Source organism: Salvelinus sp. IW2-2015, linkage group LG19 (assembly GCF_002910315.2).
Source record: "Salvelinus sp. IW2-2015 linkage group LG19, ASM291031v2, whole genome shotgun sequence".
NCBI classification, from domain to species: domain Eukaryota; kingdom Metazoa; phylum Chordata; class Actinopteri; order Salmoniformes; family Salmonidae; genus Salvelinus; species Salvelinus sp. IW2-2015.
The window spans coordinates 35,765,927-35,779,740 of NC_036859.1; positions in this window are offsets into that span (position 1 = coordinate 35,765,927).

Genomic DNA, 13,814 nt, shown 5'->3' on the forward strand with positions numbered 1-13,814 from the left:
TGGAAAGGTGTCCTTCTGTACAGCGAAAGCCATCGAGCACCAACCTTCCTCCTCCTCTTCCTCCTCCTCATGTCTCTTTGCAGACAGCAGGGGGGAAGTCTGTTTCCCATGACAAGTGGTTACATTAAGGGCCGCAGGAGCGCTAATCCCAAAATGAACATTGGACTCGAGCTCGAATGACATGATAAATCATCCTTCAATGATTTGACACTGGGCACTGTCTCGAACATCAAGGTTGGGGGTTAGAAAAAAAATAGAGTATTTTTGATTTCTTTTATCAGGGGAAGACTCAGTGGAACACAGTGCACAACGGTTATCGCCAAGAAAAACAGCGGCCCAGTAAATTGGTGACAAGCTTTTAAGAAATTAAGGTCATTTTTATTCTTAAACAATCACTAACTTCATTCTGAATTAAATATCAATGCATTTTTTTTTTTATCTCACAATTATCATATTGCATAATATGCGGTGTGTTCCATTGACAGTTAAATTATTTCCCAAACCAAAATATTTAAATATAATATCCAGTCTTACCGTATTTGAGCCCCTGGGCAGTCCTCTGGCCATTTTCATTTTGGTCCCGAAAAGTTGTTCTCTTTGTTCACTCTATTACACCTATTTTACTCTCACTCTCTATCCTCAACCCCTCCTTTCTCTGTAAAGTACATCCATTTTTTCATGCAATGCTTCGTCGCAATCCCCCCCCCCCCCCAGTAGTATGAAGTTGCAGTACATGCTGATTTAAGGTCCGTTTTGCGGTCCCCACCACTGCATGGTAGCATGTTAGGATATATCCACACTTCACATGCGTAGCTTTAGGTATTCAATGATTAAAGGTGATACACCCACTTCATGGTAAGGTTAGGATATATCACCACGTCATCGGGTTAAGGTTAGGCAATAATCCCACGCGGTTAAGCTTAGGTATAACCTCATGGTTAAAGGTTAGGATATATCTACCACACACACACACACACCTCTCACAACAGCTACCATACACACACACACCTCACAAAATGCTTGTGCTCACACACACACACACACACACACTTCAAAGAAAACTATTTTATCCCAAGGCTATTTTATCCCAAGGCTCTCCCTGATACAATCATTCTGAAGCTACGCTCATTTCTATGTCAAATTGGAGAAGTATTGCTCCAAGATGTTACTGTCTATAGTGCTGAATAGGGTTGTTATTTTGAAGGTGTTTCGATTGAGACAAAGTCCAACTCTGGTACAGGAACCAATTCAAAATTAATTTCTATGTTTAAGCGATAGTTAATTCAAAAATAAAACTTTTGTCAAATGTTTACAAACTTTTAAAGGTTCAGTATGTAGCTTTGTGCGCACCCGACTAAGTGCACATAGACATTCTCATTGAAAGCAAGTCTGATAAGTGGTAGATCCGTTCTACGTGCACTATTTCTGCTTCCTCTCCTTAAGTTTAGTTTTTGTGTCTTTTTACTTTATGGGTTTTGTACACCAGCTTTAATCATCTGAAAATACAATATTTTTGGTTATTGAAAAAAAAATATTTCACAGTAGTTTAGAGGGTACGATGATTCTATACACTGCTTGTTTTGTCACATAAACTGAAATTAGGCAAACATGCTATCTGCCCCTTGCCATCTTTTGTTTATTTCCAGCCACTGTTATTACTGTAACATACAGTATGCCTCAATCACACATGAATAGGAAATATAGGCACCATCTAAAGGCTCCCCGTTTATCTGGGATTGAGGCATATAGCATTTCATCTCGGCAGTGGACCACTCTTGAGAAAGTTGTCTGAAAGAAACTGACAAACAATTTTTGATTGAACTGTCCCTTTAATATCACAATTCACAGAAAGACAAGATCTATAATCTATATAGGAATCTACGCTGTCCTTTTTTTGCCTCCTAATAAACTTTTAATAGGTAGAAAACAGCTCACAGACAACAAACTCTTTTTCTGTAAGTGGAAAACAGTCATCCGTTTAGACTACCTGGGAAGTCCCTCGGCACCTGAGGAGAGCAATGTCAAGGGCTGCAGCCAGCTCTCAGCCGCACTCCGACATGTAAATATGGAACAATACAGGGTATCTGACTGCAGCCCTGCCTCCCACCTAGTCCCTGCTGCGTGAGGAAACACTGGGTCGACAGCTCTCCATTGATTCTCTGAATACATTGAATTAATTATAACACTAACATTGAGTTAATACCAGCGTGAGACATCATCAGACCATCATCAAGGCCATCATCAAGGCCATCATCAGACCATCGTCAAGGCCATCATCAGACCATTATCAAGGCCATCATCAGACCATCGTCAAGGCCATCATCGGACCATCATCCAGACCATCAGCAGAACATCATCCAGACCATCATCAGACCATCATCAGACCATCATCCAGACCATCATCCAGACCATCATCCAGACCATCATCAGACCATCATCCAGACCATCATCCAGACCATCATCAGACCATCACCAGACCATCATCCAGACCATCATCAGACCATCATCCAGACCATCATCCAGACCATCATCAGACCATCATCCAGGACACATCACCAGACATCAATCAGACCATCATCAAGACCATCATCCAGGAACCATCACCAGACCATCATCCAGGACCCATTCATTCCAAGACCCATTCAGCAAGAACATCATCCAGACCATCATCTAGACCATCACCAGACCATTCATCAGAACATCATCCCAGACCATCAGCAGAAACATTTCATCCGAGACCATCATCTAGGACCATCATCAGACCATTGTCATCCAGACCCATTCATCCCAGACCAACCATCTCATACCATCATTCCAGGACCATCATCAGACCATCATTACCAAGGCACATCAGCATAGCCATGCATGCAGGACCATCAGCCAGACCAATTCATCCAGACCATCATCCAGGCCGATCAGACCATCATCAGACCATTCATCCAGACCATCATCCAGACCATCATCCAGACCATCATCCAGACCATCATCCAGACCATCAGTTCAGACCATCATCCAAGACCATCATCCAGACCACCATCCAGACCATCATCCATACCATCATCCAGACCTCATCCAGGCCCATCCAGACCATCATCCAGCCATCATCAGACCATCATCAGACACATCATCCAGACCATCATTCCAGACCATCATTCCAGACCATCATTCAGACCATCATCAGACCATCATCAGACCATCATCCAGACCATCATCCAAGACCATCATACAGCCATCATCCAGACATCATCCAGACCATCACCATACCATCATCCAGACATCATCCAGGCCACCAATCCAGACCATCATCCAGACCATCCATACAGACCATCATCCGAACCATCATACAGACCATCATCCTTCTCATCCGACCATCATCCAGGCCACCATCCAGCACCATCTCCAGACCCATTCATCCCAGGACCATCATCCAGACCATCGATAATCAGGACCATCATCCAGACCATCATCAGACCATGCATACAGACCATCATCCAGGGACCTCACGCAATAAAGATCTTCTTCCATGTCTTTTTTCTATTTTTCGTTCTATCTCTCTATTCCTCCCTCCCGTTCTCTACTTACCTTGGGTGCAGTGTCCCAATGGCACCCTTATTCCCTCTTACGGGCCCTGGTTAAGTGAGTGCACTATGGGCCCTGGCTATCATAGGGCCTGTAAGGAGTGCACTATGGGCCCTGGTTAAGTAGTGCACTAGCGTTTATGATGCACTGGCCCTGGTTAATGGTTAGTGCAATATGGGCCCTGGTTAAGGTAGTGCACTATGGGCCTGGTTAAGGTATGTGCACTATGGGGCCCTGGTTAAGGTAGCTGCACTATGGGCCCGGTTAAGTTAAGGTGCACTATGGGCTTCAGGTTAAGGTAGGCACTATTGGCCCTGTTAAGGTAGTGCGTACTTGCCGGCCCTGGTTTAAGGTAGTGCAATATCTGGCCCTGGTTAAGGTAGTGCACTATGGGCCCCTGGTTAAGGTAGTGCACTTATGGGCCCAGTTAAGTAGTGCACTATGGCCCTGGTTAAGGTAGTGCACTATGGGCCCTGGTTATAGGTAGTGCACTATGGGCCCTGTTTAAGTAGTGCATATGGCCCTGGTTAAGTAGTGCACTATGGGCCCTGGTTAAGGTAGTGCACTATGGGCCCTGGTTAAGGTAGTTGCACTATGGCCCTGGTAAGGTATGCACTATGGGCCCTGGTTAAGGTAGTGGCACTATGCGGCCTGGTAATGGTTAGTGCATATGGGCCCTGGTTAGGTAGTGCACATGGCAGCAAAAATCACTATGGGCCCTGGTTAAGGTAGTGCACTATGGGCCCTGCGTAAGTAGTGCACTATGGGCCCTGGTTAAGGTAGTTCATCTTAGGGGCCCGGTTAAAGTGGCACTATGGCCCGGTTAAGTAGTGCACTATGGGCCCCGTTAAGTAGTGCACTATGGCCCCGGTAAGGTAGTGCACTATGGCCGCTGGTTAATGGTAAGTGGCACTATGGGCCCTGGTTAAGTAGTGCCACTATGGCCCTGGTTAAGGTAGTGCCACTATGGCCCTGGTAAGGTAGTGCACTATGGGCCCGGTTAAGGTAGTGCACTATGGGCCTGGTTAAGGTAGTGCACTATGGGCCCTGGTTAAGGTAGTGCACTATGGGCCCTGGTTAAGGTAGTGCACTATGGGCCTGGTTAAGGTAGTGGCACTATGGGCCCTGTTAAGAGTGCAACTAGTGGGCCCTGGTTAGGTGAAAGCGGTAGTGCACTATGGGCCTCTGTGTTTAGATATGGGACGGAGCCTTGCGGACCTGTCTTCTCCCCTCTCAGAGAGAATGAGGAACTCCTAGGTCTGAATAGAGTGAAGTTCCTCATAAAAAAAACTATTTGGTCTCCATTCAACTAAATTTCAGCAGTCTGCCCTTGATTCTTAATGGGCTCGCAGGTCTTTCTCATGTCTTTTCATCCAAATCTACGTTCAGAAGTGAATAATGTATTGGTAATTGGCTTTAATTCTTTCCCAGAGCAAGGGAGAAAAGGCAAGTTGGGAATCATTATATGGCTGTTAAATGGAAGGAGGCATACAAGTGTGGGAGCGACTGCACAGAAGTCTTGGAAGTTTTGTGCTCGTCAGAAAAGAAAGATTACTACAGAGAAAACTGAGATGTTCTTTCCTTTGTATGCCATGAGCCATTTTCTCTCTGTTTTAAAGTATTCACACAAAGACAACACACACACACACACAACACACACACACACACACACACACACACACACCACACACACACACACCACACACACAATCAGCGTCACTGATTTATGAAGCACTGGGACAACTACTGGTACATGTAGTCCAACACACACACGCCTCACAGAAACACATATACACACACAACACCTCACAGAAACACATATAATACACACACACCTCACAGAAACACATATAACACCACACACACCTCACAGAAACACATATAACACACACACACCTCACAGAAACACATATAATACACACACATGCTAATACACACACGTACACACAGGCGCACACACACACCACAAAGACACAAATAAAATTCTGATATTCTTACACCAACAAACGCACTTATGTACACACACACACACACACAGTGGCGGCGGTCCCTCATAGTCGAGGATTATGTCAGTCAGGCTTATGTATTCAGAGGTGTATGAATACTCCAAACACACACACACACACACACCAAACTCTGCCAGGTATGATCGTGTAATTCGGCTGGCAGTATTTCCTGTTATTTTACAATGCTGTTCTGCTCTTTCCCAATAGCCATTATTCCATCTTATTCCCTCTCTCTCTCCATCTTATGCCCTCTCTCTCTCTTCATCTTATTCACTCTCTCCGTCTTATTCCCCCTCTCTCTCCATCTTATTTCCTCTCTCTCTCCATCTTATTCGTTCTCTCTCCATCTAATTAATTCTCTCTCCATCTTATTCCCTCTCTCTCTTCATCTTATTCCCTTCTCTCTTCCATTTATTTGTTCTCTCTCCATCTAATTCGTTCTCTCTCCATCTTATTCCCTCTCTCCATTTTATTCCCTCTCTCTCTCCATCTTATTTGTTCTCTCTCCATCTAATTAGTTCACTCTCCGTCTTATTCCCTCTCTCCCATCTTATTTCCTCTCTCTCTCCATCTTATTCCCTCTCTCTCCATCTTATGCCCTCTCTCTCTCTCCATCTTATGCCCTCTCTCTCTCTCATCTTATTGCCCTCTCTCTCCATTTTATTCCCTCTCTCTCTCCATCTTATTCCCTCTCTCTCTCCATTCTTATTCTCTCTCTCTCCATCTTAGCCCTCTTTCTCTCTCCATCTTATTCCCTCTCTCCTCCATCTTATTCTCTCTCTCCGTCTTATTCCCTCTCTCTCCATCTTATGCCCTCTCTCTGCTCCATCTTATGCCCTCTCTCTCTCCATCTTATCTCTCTTCTCCATTCTTATTCTCTCTTCTCCATTTTATTCCCTCTCTTTCTCCATCTTATTTATTCTCTCTCCATCTAATTAGTTCACTCTCCGTCTTATTCCCTCTCTCCATCTTTATTCCCTCTCTCTCCATCTTATGCCCTCTCTCTCTCCATTTTATTCCCTCTCTCTCTCCATCTATTCTCTCTCTCTCTCCATCTTATTCCCTCTCTCTCTCCATCTTATTCCCTCTCTCTCTCCATCTTATGCCCTCTCTCTCTCCATCTTATTCCCCCTCTCCATCTTATTCCCTCTCTCTCCATCTTATTCCCTCTCTCGCCATCTTATCCCTCTCTCTCTCCGTCTTATTCCCTCTCTCTCCATCTTATGCCCTCTCTCTCTCTCCATCTTATGCCCTCTCTCTCTCCATTTTATTCCCTCTCTCTCTCCATCTTATTCTCTCTCTCTCTCCATTCTTTCCCTCTCTCTCTCCATATTATTCTCTCTCTCTCTCCATCTTATGCCCTCTCGTCTCTCCATTTTATTCCCTCTCTCTCTCCATCTTATTCTCTTTCTCTCTCCATCTTATGCCCTCTCTCTCTCCATTTTATTCCCTCTCTCTCTCCCATTTTATGCCCTCTCTCTCGCCATCTTATTCCCTCTCTCCGTCTTATTCCATCTCTCCATCTTATTCTCTCTCTCCAGCTTATTCTCTCTCTCCATTCTTATTCCCTCTCTCTCCATCTTATTTCTCTCTCTCCATCTTATTCTCTCTCTCTCCATCTTATTCTCTCTCTCTCTCCATCTATTCTTCTCCTCCTCCGTCTTATTCCATCTCTCCATCTTATTCTCTCTCTCCATCTTATTCTCTCTCTCCATCTTATTCTCTCTCTCTCTCCATCTTATTCCATCTCTCCATCTTATTCTCTCTCTCCATCTTATCCCTCTCTCTCCATCTTATTCTCTCTCTCCATCTTATTCCCTCTCTCTCTCCATCTTTATTCTCTCTTCTCCATCTTATTCCCTCTCTCCATCTTATTCTCTTCTCCATCTTATTCTCTCTATCCATCTTATTCCCTCAATTAAATTCAATTGAAGGGCTTTATGGCATCATGCCAATGAAATAGATAATAAACAAAGTGAAATAAATAGTAAACATTACACTCCAAAGGAATAGAGATACTTCAAATGTCATATTATGTCTAATACAGTGTTTTAACGATGGTGCAAATAGTTAAAGTACAAAAGGGGAAATAAATCAACATAAATATGGGTTGTATTTACAATGGTGTTTGTTCTTCACTGGTTGCCCTTTTCTTTGTGACAACAGGTCACAAATCTTGCTGCTGTCACTCCATCTTATTTCCCTCTCTCCCATCTTATTCCCTCTCTCTCTCCATCTTATTCCCTCTTCTCTCTCCATCTTATTCCCTCTCCTCTCCATCTTATTCCCTCTCTCTCCATCTTATTCCCTCTCTCTTTCTTTCACTCCTCTATCTATTCTCTCTCATGTATCTCTCGCTCTTCCCACCAATCCCCCCTTTCTCTCTCTCTCTCTCTCTTCGCGCTCTCTCTCTCTCTTTCGCTCTCTCTCTCTCTCTCTATTCTAAGTCACTCCCTCTCACTCCATCTCACTCCATTTCACTCCATCTCACACCTCACTCCATCTCACTCCATATCACTCCATATCACTCCATCTCACTCATCTCATCCCCCTCATTCCATCTCACTCCCCCCCACTCCATCTCACTCCCTCTCACTCCCCCTCTCATTCCATCTCACTCCCTCTTATTCCATCTCACCCTATCTCACTCCCCTCACTCATCTCACTCCCCCTCACTCCCTCTCATTTCCACCTCACTCCCCCCCACTCCATCTCACTCCCTCTCACTCCCCCTCTCATTCCATCTCACTCCCTCTTATTCCATCTCACCCTATCTCACTCCCCCTCACTCCATCTCACTCTCCTCACTCATCTCACTCCCCCTCACTCCATCTCACTCCCCCTCACTCATCTCACTCTCCCTCACTCATCTCACTCCCCCCCACTCCCTCTCGTTCCATCTCATTCCCTCTCACTCCATCTCACTCCCCCTCTCATTCCATCTCACTCCATCTCACTCATCTCACTCCCCTTCATTCCATTCTCACTCCCCCTCACTCCATCTCACTCCCCCTCACTCATCTCACTCCATCTCATTCCCCCTCATCTTCTCTCTACTTTCTCTTTTAGCCCTATTCATTCATTAATGCTTATTTCATTCTTTCAAACCCAAGCGCATGCAGTCACTACACACATACGATGTGCATTCTGCACACATACACATCCATTACACAGCCACACCCATTTCACATCCATTTCACATCCATTTCACATCCATTTCACATCCACACCCATTACACACCATTTCACATCCATTTCACATCCACGCCCATTACACATCCATTTCACATCCATTTCACATCCACACCCATTTCACATCCATTTCACATCAATTTCACATCCATTTCACATCCACACCCATTACACATCCCATTTTCACATCCATTTCCATCCACACCCATTACACATCCATTTCAATCCCACACCCATTACACATCCATTTCACATCCATTCACATCCATTTCACATCCACACCCATTTCACATCCATTTCACATCCACACCCATTACACATCCATTTAAAATCCATTTCACATCCATACACATTACACATCCATTTAAAATCCATTTCACATCCATTTCACATGCACACTGGACGTTAAGTACATTTTTGCCTACATGCAGTACGTACAGTACCAGTCCAAAGTTTGGACACACCTACTCATTCAAGGATTTTTATTTTATTTGTACTATTTTCTACATTGTAGAATAACAAGTGAAGACGTCAAAACTATGAAATATGCATGTGTCTGTGCCTATGTTTGTGTTGCTTCACAGTCTGATACCTCAGTATGCCTACACATCACAAATTCAGGCTCTTATGAGCATACCAGGTAAACTGAGACTCCCAGACTACCCAGCATAGACAGCATACTAAATTCTAGTCCAGTTAATGTCATATAGAAGTGAACTGGCAAGTGAATATCCATATACAACGATGATGTGTTTACATCTTCACTACTGTCGTGTATAGATTATTGAACTACGTCTCGGGAAATTACAGACATGTTATGAATTTCAGGTAGATCGAGTGGAACGCCGGGCAAAGAGCTCCCTCTGCTGCTGATGAAGAGCTGTAGCCCATGATACACCAAGCTATCAAAACACAAGGGAAAACAAACATTCCTTGATTTTAGTAAGAGTTAAAGGGGCGATCTGCAGTTCCAACAATAACCCCACCACCACCGTTGACAGTACAGGTGCATCAAAGCTGGAACCGAGAGACTGAAAACAGCTTTTATCTCCAGACCGTTAGACTGTTAAATAGTCACCACTTGCCGGCCTCTGCCAGTACCCTGCCCTGAACTTTAGTCACTGTTACTTGCCAGCTACCACCCAGTTACTCAACCCTGCACCTTAGAGGCTGCTGCCCTATGTACATAGTCATTGAACACTGGTCACTTTAATCATGTTTATACTGTTTTACCTACTTCATATGTATATACTGTATTCAGGTCAAGGCTCATCCTATATAACTACTGCTCTACACACCTTTTCTATTCATGTACTGTCCTTAATGTCTATACACACCATCATATTCATATATGTTTATATTCTGGACTCTGACATTGCTCATTCTAATATTTATAGATTTCGTAATTCCTTGGGGATGGAGAAATTTAACCACTTTCAAATTCATAGCCAGAGCTATGAATACAAGGACTGACCATCCAAGATATCAAATGATCATTTTTAACCGTGTTTAACAGCTATATACGGTGTTTGTTTACAATTAGCCTACATGGTTTACAAACAATGGAGTAAAACAAGCTTATATTTTGGGTTCTGATGAAGTACGACAGTTGAACTAAGCTCATGAGGCATTTATAAGTTATATTCTTTAAGAAACAATGAGTGGCAGCCTACAGCTACAGGTTATTAGAAACATATATATTGAAATGGATAATGTTCCTGTAACCCCCCCAACAAAAAATAACAAAGATAAATAAAAATGTCTGAAAATAATACATGGGTAGCCTACGGGTATACATCATTCATTTAAAAATTAAAAATAAATGGATGTATCAAACGCAGATTACCCATTTAAAGTCCATTTTAATCTGTATCATCACATAGCCTACTGTTCTAAGAAATACTATCTACCATTCTAAGAAATGAGAGAGAGACAGACAGAGAGAGAAATTTCACTTTTGTTTATTATCTATTTCACTTGATTTGGCAATATAAACATGTTTCCCACGTCAATAAAGCCCCTTAAATTGAAATTGAATTGAGAGAGAGAGAGAGAGAAAGAGAGAAAGAAAAGTATAATTCTGGAGACAAACGATTAATAAATAATTCTGATTTTATTTAAACTTGATAAATAGGCTATAGCCTTACAACCATGTAACTTAAAATTAATAAAAAATAATACGTTAAATTAACAATTTCGTAAAAACTTTGGCAATCTGGTAAGGATTTGTAATGAAAGCTGTCGTCGATTCGAAGGCCATCTGTTTGGGAATAAAAGTAGACCAGTCGGTCAGCAGGCGGTCCATGACTTCCAGAAGAACACTTTGCATCCTTCTTTACGAACGCGCGAGTCCTGTGGCATAGTTTCGCGCCTACTCTCCTGTTTCCCGACACTCTCCGGTCCATGAGGGGGGAAGTTTATTTTGAACGTGTTGTCATGGTGTGACTGTGAAAGCTTGTACAGCAGCCAGACGAGGTTGTATTTGTCGTCTGTGGATACCTGTGAAAGAAAAACGATATGTTCTTATATAGCTGCAATGTTAAATGCATTCCTTGTTAATTAAAAAAGCATATAGCCTAGCATAGGTAGTCTATATAGCTAGTCTACTAAAATAAAACTTCCAAAGTGAAGGAGCCTGTCATTTTGTGCGTTTACTGCCATTCTTCCAATTAGCCATTTCAGCACAATGGACAAATCCACTCATTTAATTTAATGCAAGCACATTCCACTAAGTAACGTCAACTTTATATCGCCTAATTTTCACTAACCTTAAAAAGGTACTAACAACACCATGCTCCTCACCTGTTTATCCTGTAATGTTTCGAGCCATGTTGGTTTATCCTGGTGTCCGAGCTTGAGATCCGACGACCCTCCGAAAGAGTCGACCTTCCGCGTCTGACACAGAGTGACACACACAAGCACAAATGCGCACCAGATTCCGGTGAGGGCCATCTGGACTCTGGTAGGTCTCTTGAGGTGGTATAGATGAGATGTCCCAAGATGGAATGATAGAACGAAACTGTGACTAACTTGCAGCTACCTCGGTAGCTGGTCTTTTTAAACCAATGTATTACGTAAGATGAGGATGAGGTAATAAAATTGTATTTGTCCTCAGTGATGCAGTAAAGCATGTGATGCGACAGATAATTTACAACAGTCATTAGGGGTCTGGAACTAAAGGCAACTCTTGTTCTTCTCATGGTTGCAAGACTGCATGTTTTACAACGAGATGTTGGAGCATAATAAAAAATGTTACATGTAATTTTAATTTGTAGCCTGTAGTCTTTAACGCACCATTTATTCAGACCATAAATTCCTCTCGTGCTGTGTGTGGCCTACATGTTATTTTCTTCCTATTACTGCCTCAGCTATAACTGGTACCCACACTCACGTCATTGCAGATATAGAGGCCTAAGTGAATGTAATGTCATCATAGGTTGTTTTCACATATTTGCACGCACACAGATCCGCATACTCTGCTATTACAAGCTGGTTTCCGTGCGACTGGCCGCGCAATGTGCACTCGTGAAATAAAACGTTAATGACACCGACATGGCGCAAAAGTGATCTCATTAACCCTTTTTCTGCGCCATAAAACGGGAAGACATTGGGGAATCCAGAGGTCGCGGAAGTCGCTCATCATCGCGGCATGCTCACACTGGTTCCCTCTGCCTCGTCTATTAATGAGATTTACACTGTTTGACATATATCTGTTAGTCCGTAGGATCCCCTCTTATTACAGTTGTAGCCAGGGGCAGACTTGGACCAAAAATCGTCCCTGGCATTTGTAACACAACTGCCCAATTTTTTCCCTTGAGGTCCCCACACCGTCCCATTTTTCCTTGAGGCCCACATTATTAGCCAAATAATGATCATTTTGCACAAAAAAAAAAACATGTAACATGTAATACTGTGCTAAAAATGGACCTGCCCCTGGTTGTAGCATATATGTATTCACACAGTAGCCTTAGCTGACCAGTCACTTAGATTATGTTGAATTAAAATGCATGTTTTATGTTGTTATCACAAGCCATTGATAATTCCTACACTTAGAAAGTCATGCTTGGCAAGCCCAAGACACAATAATATGGCTCCTCTTATTGGAGTTCACCTTGAAAGAGAAGAAGGTAGACCCTAAAGTTCACCTTGAAAGAGAAGAAGGTAGACCCTAAAGTTCACCTTGAAAGAGAAGAAGGTAGACCCTAAAGTTCACCTTGAAAGAGAAGAAGGTAGACCCTAAAGTTCACCTTGAAAGAGAAGAAGGTAGACCCTAAAGGCGCAATCTGCAGTTGATACATATATGTTTTTATTTATAAATTAATGACATGTAACCTACACATTGATTCTTGAAGTTTATAACTTATAAATGCTTCATGAGATTAGTTCAACTCCATCAGAATCTAAAATATAAGCATTGTTTTACTCCAACGTTTGTTAAACAAAGTAAATTTAAACAAACACTGTATATCCTCTAAACATGGTCAAAATTATACTTTTTATAGCATGGACGGTCAGTCCTTGCATCAGTAGCTCTGTGTATGAATTTGACAGTGGTTACATTTTTCCAGGCCCATCCCTCAACTTTTTACAGAAACAGTGGCGGGGAGTACTTTTGTTTTTGTTTCAACTGCAGATTGCCCATTTAAGGGGATAGCGCACAACTTTATTGAATTATATCCTATAGGAGGATCATGTAGCGCTGCTGCCATTAGTCGTCCACTGAGTGGATTAATCCTATTAGTACAGGGGGTAGTAGTGCCCGTCCCTCACAGGTTCATTGCACCTTGCATGGTGTCCACAACGTGTCCACAACGTGACCACAACGTGACCACAACGTGACCACAACGTGACCACAACGTGACCACAACGTGACCACAACGTGTCTATAGAAGCCTATAGGGCTTCCAGTAAAAGCAGTGTTAGGACGCAAATGAGAAAATGATCAACCCCATGGACAGCTCCAGTGTGTTGACCTTCAACCCCATGGACAGCTCCAGTGTGTTGACCTTCAACCCCATGGACAGCTCCAGTGTGTTG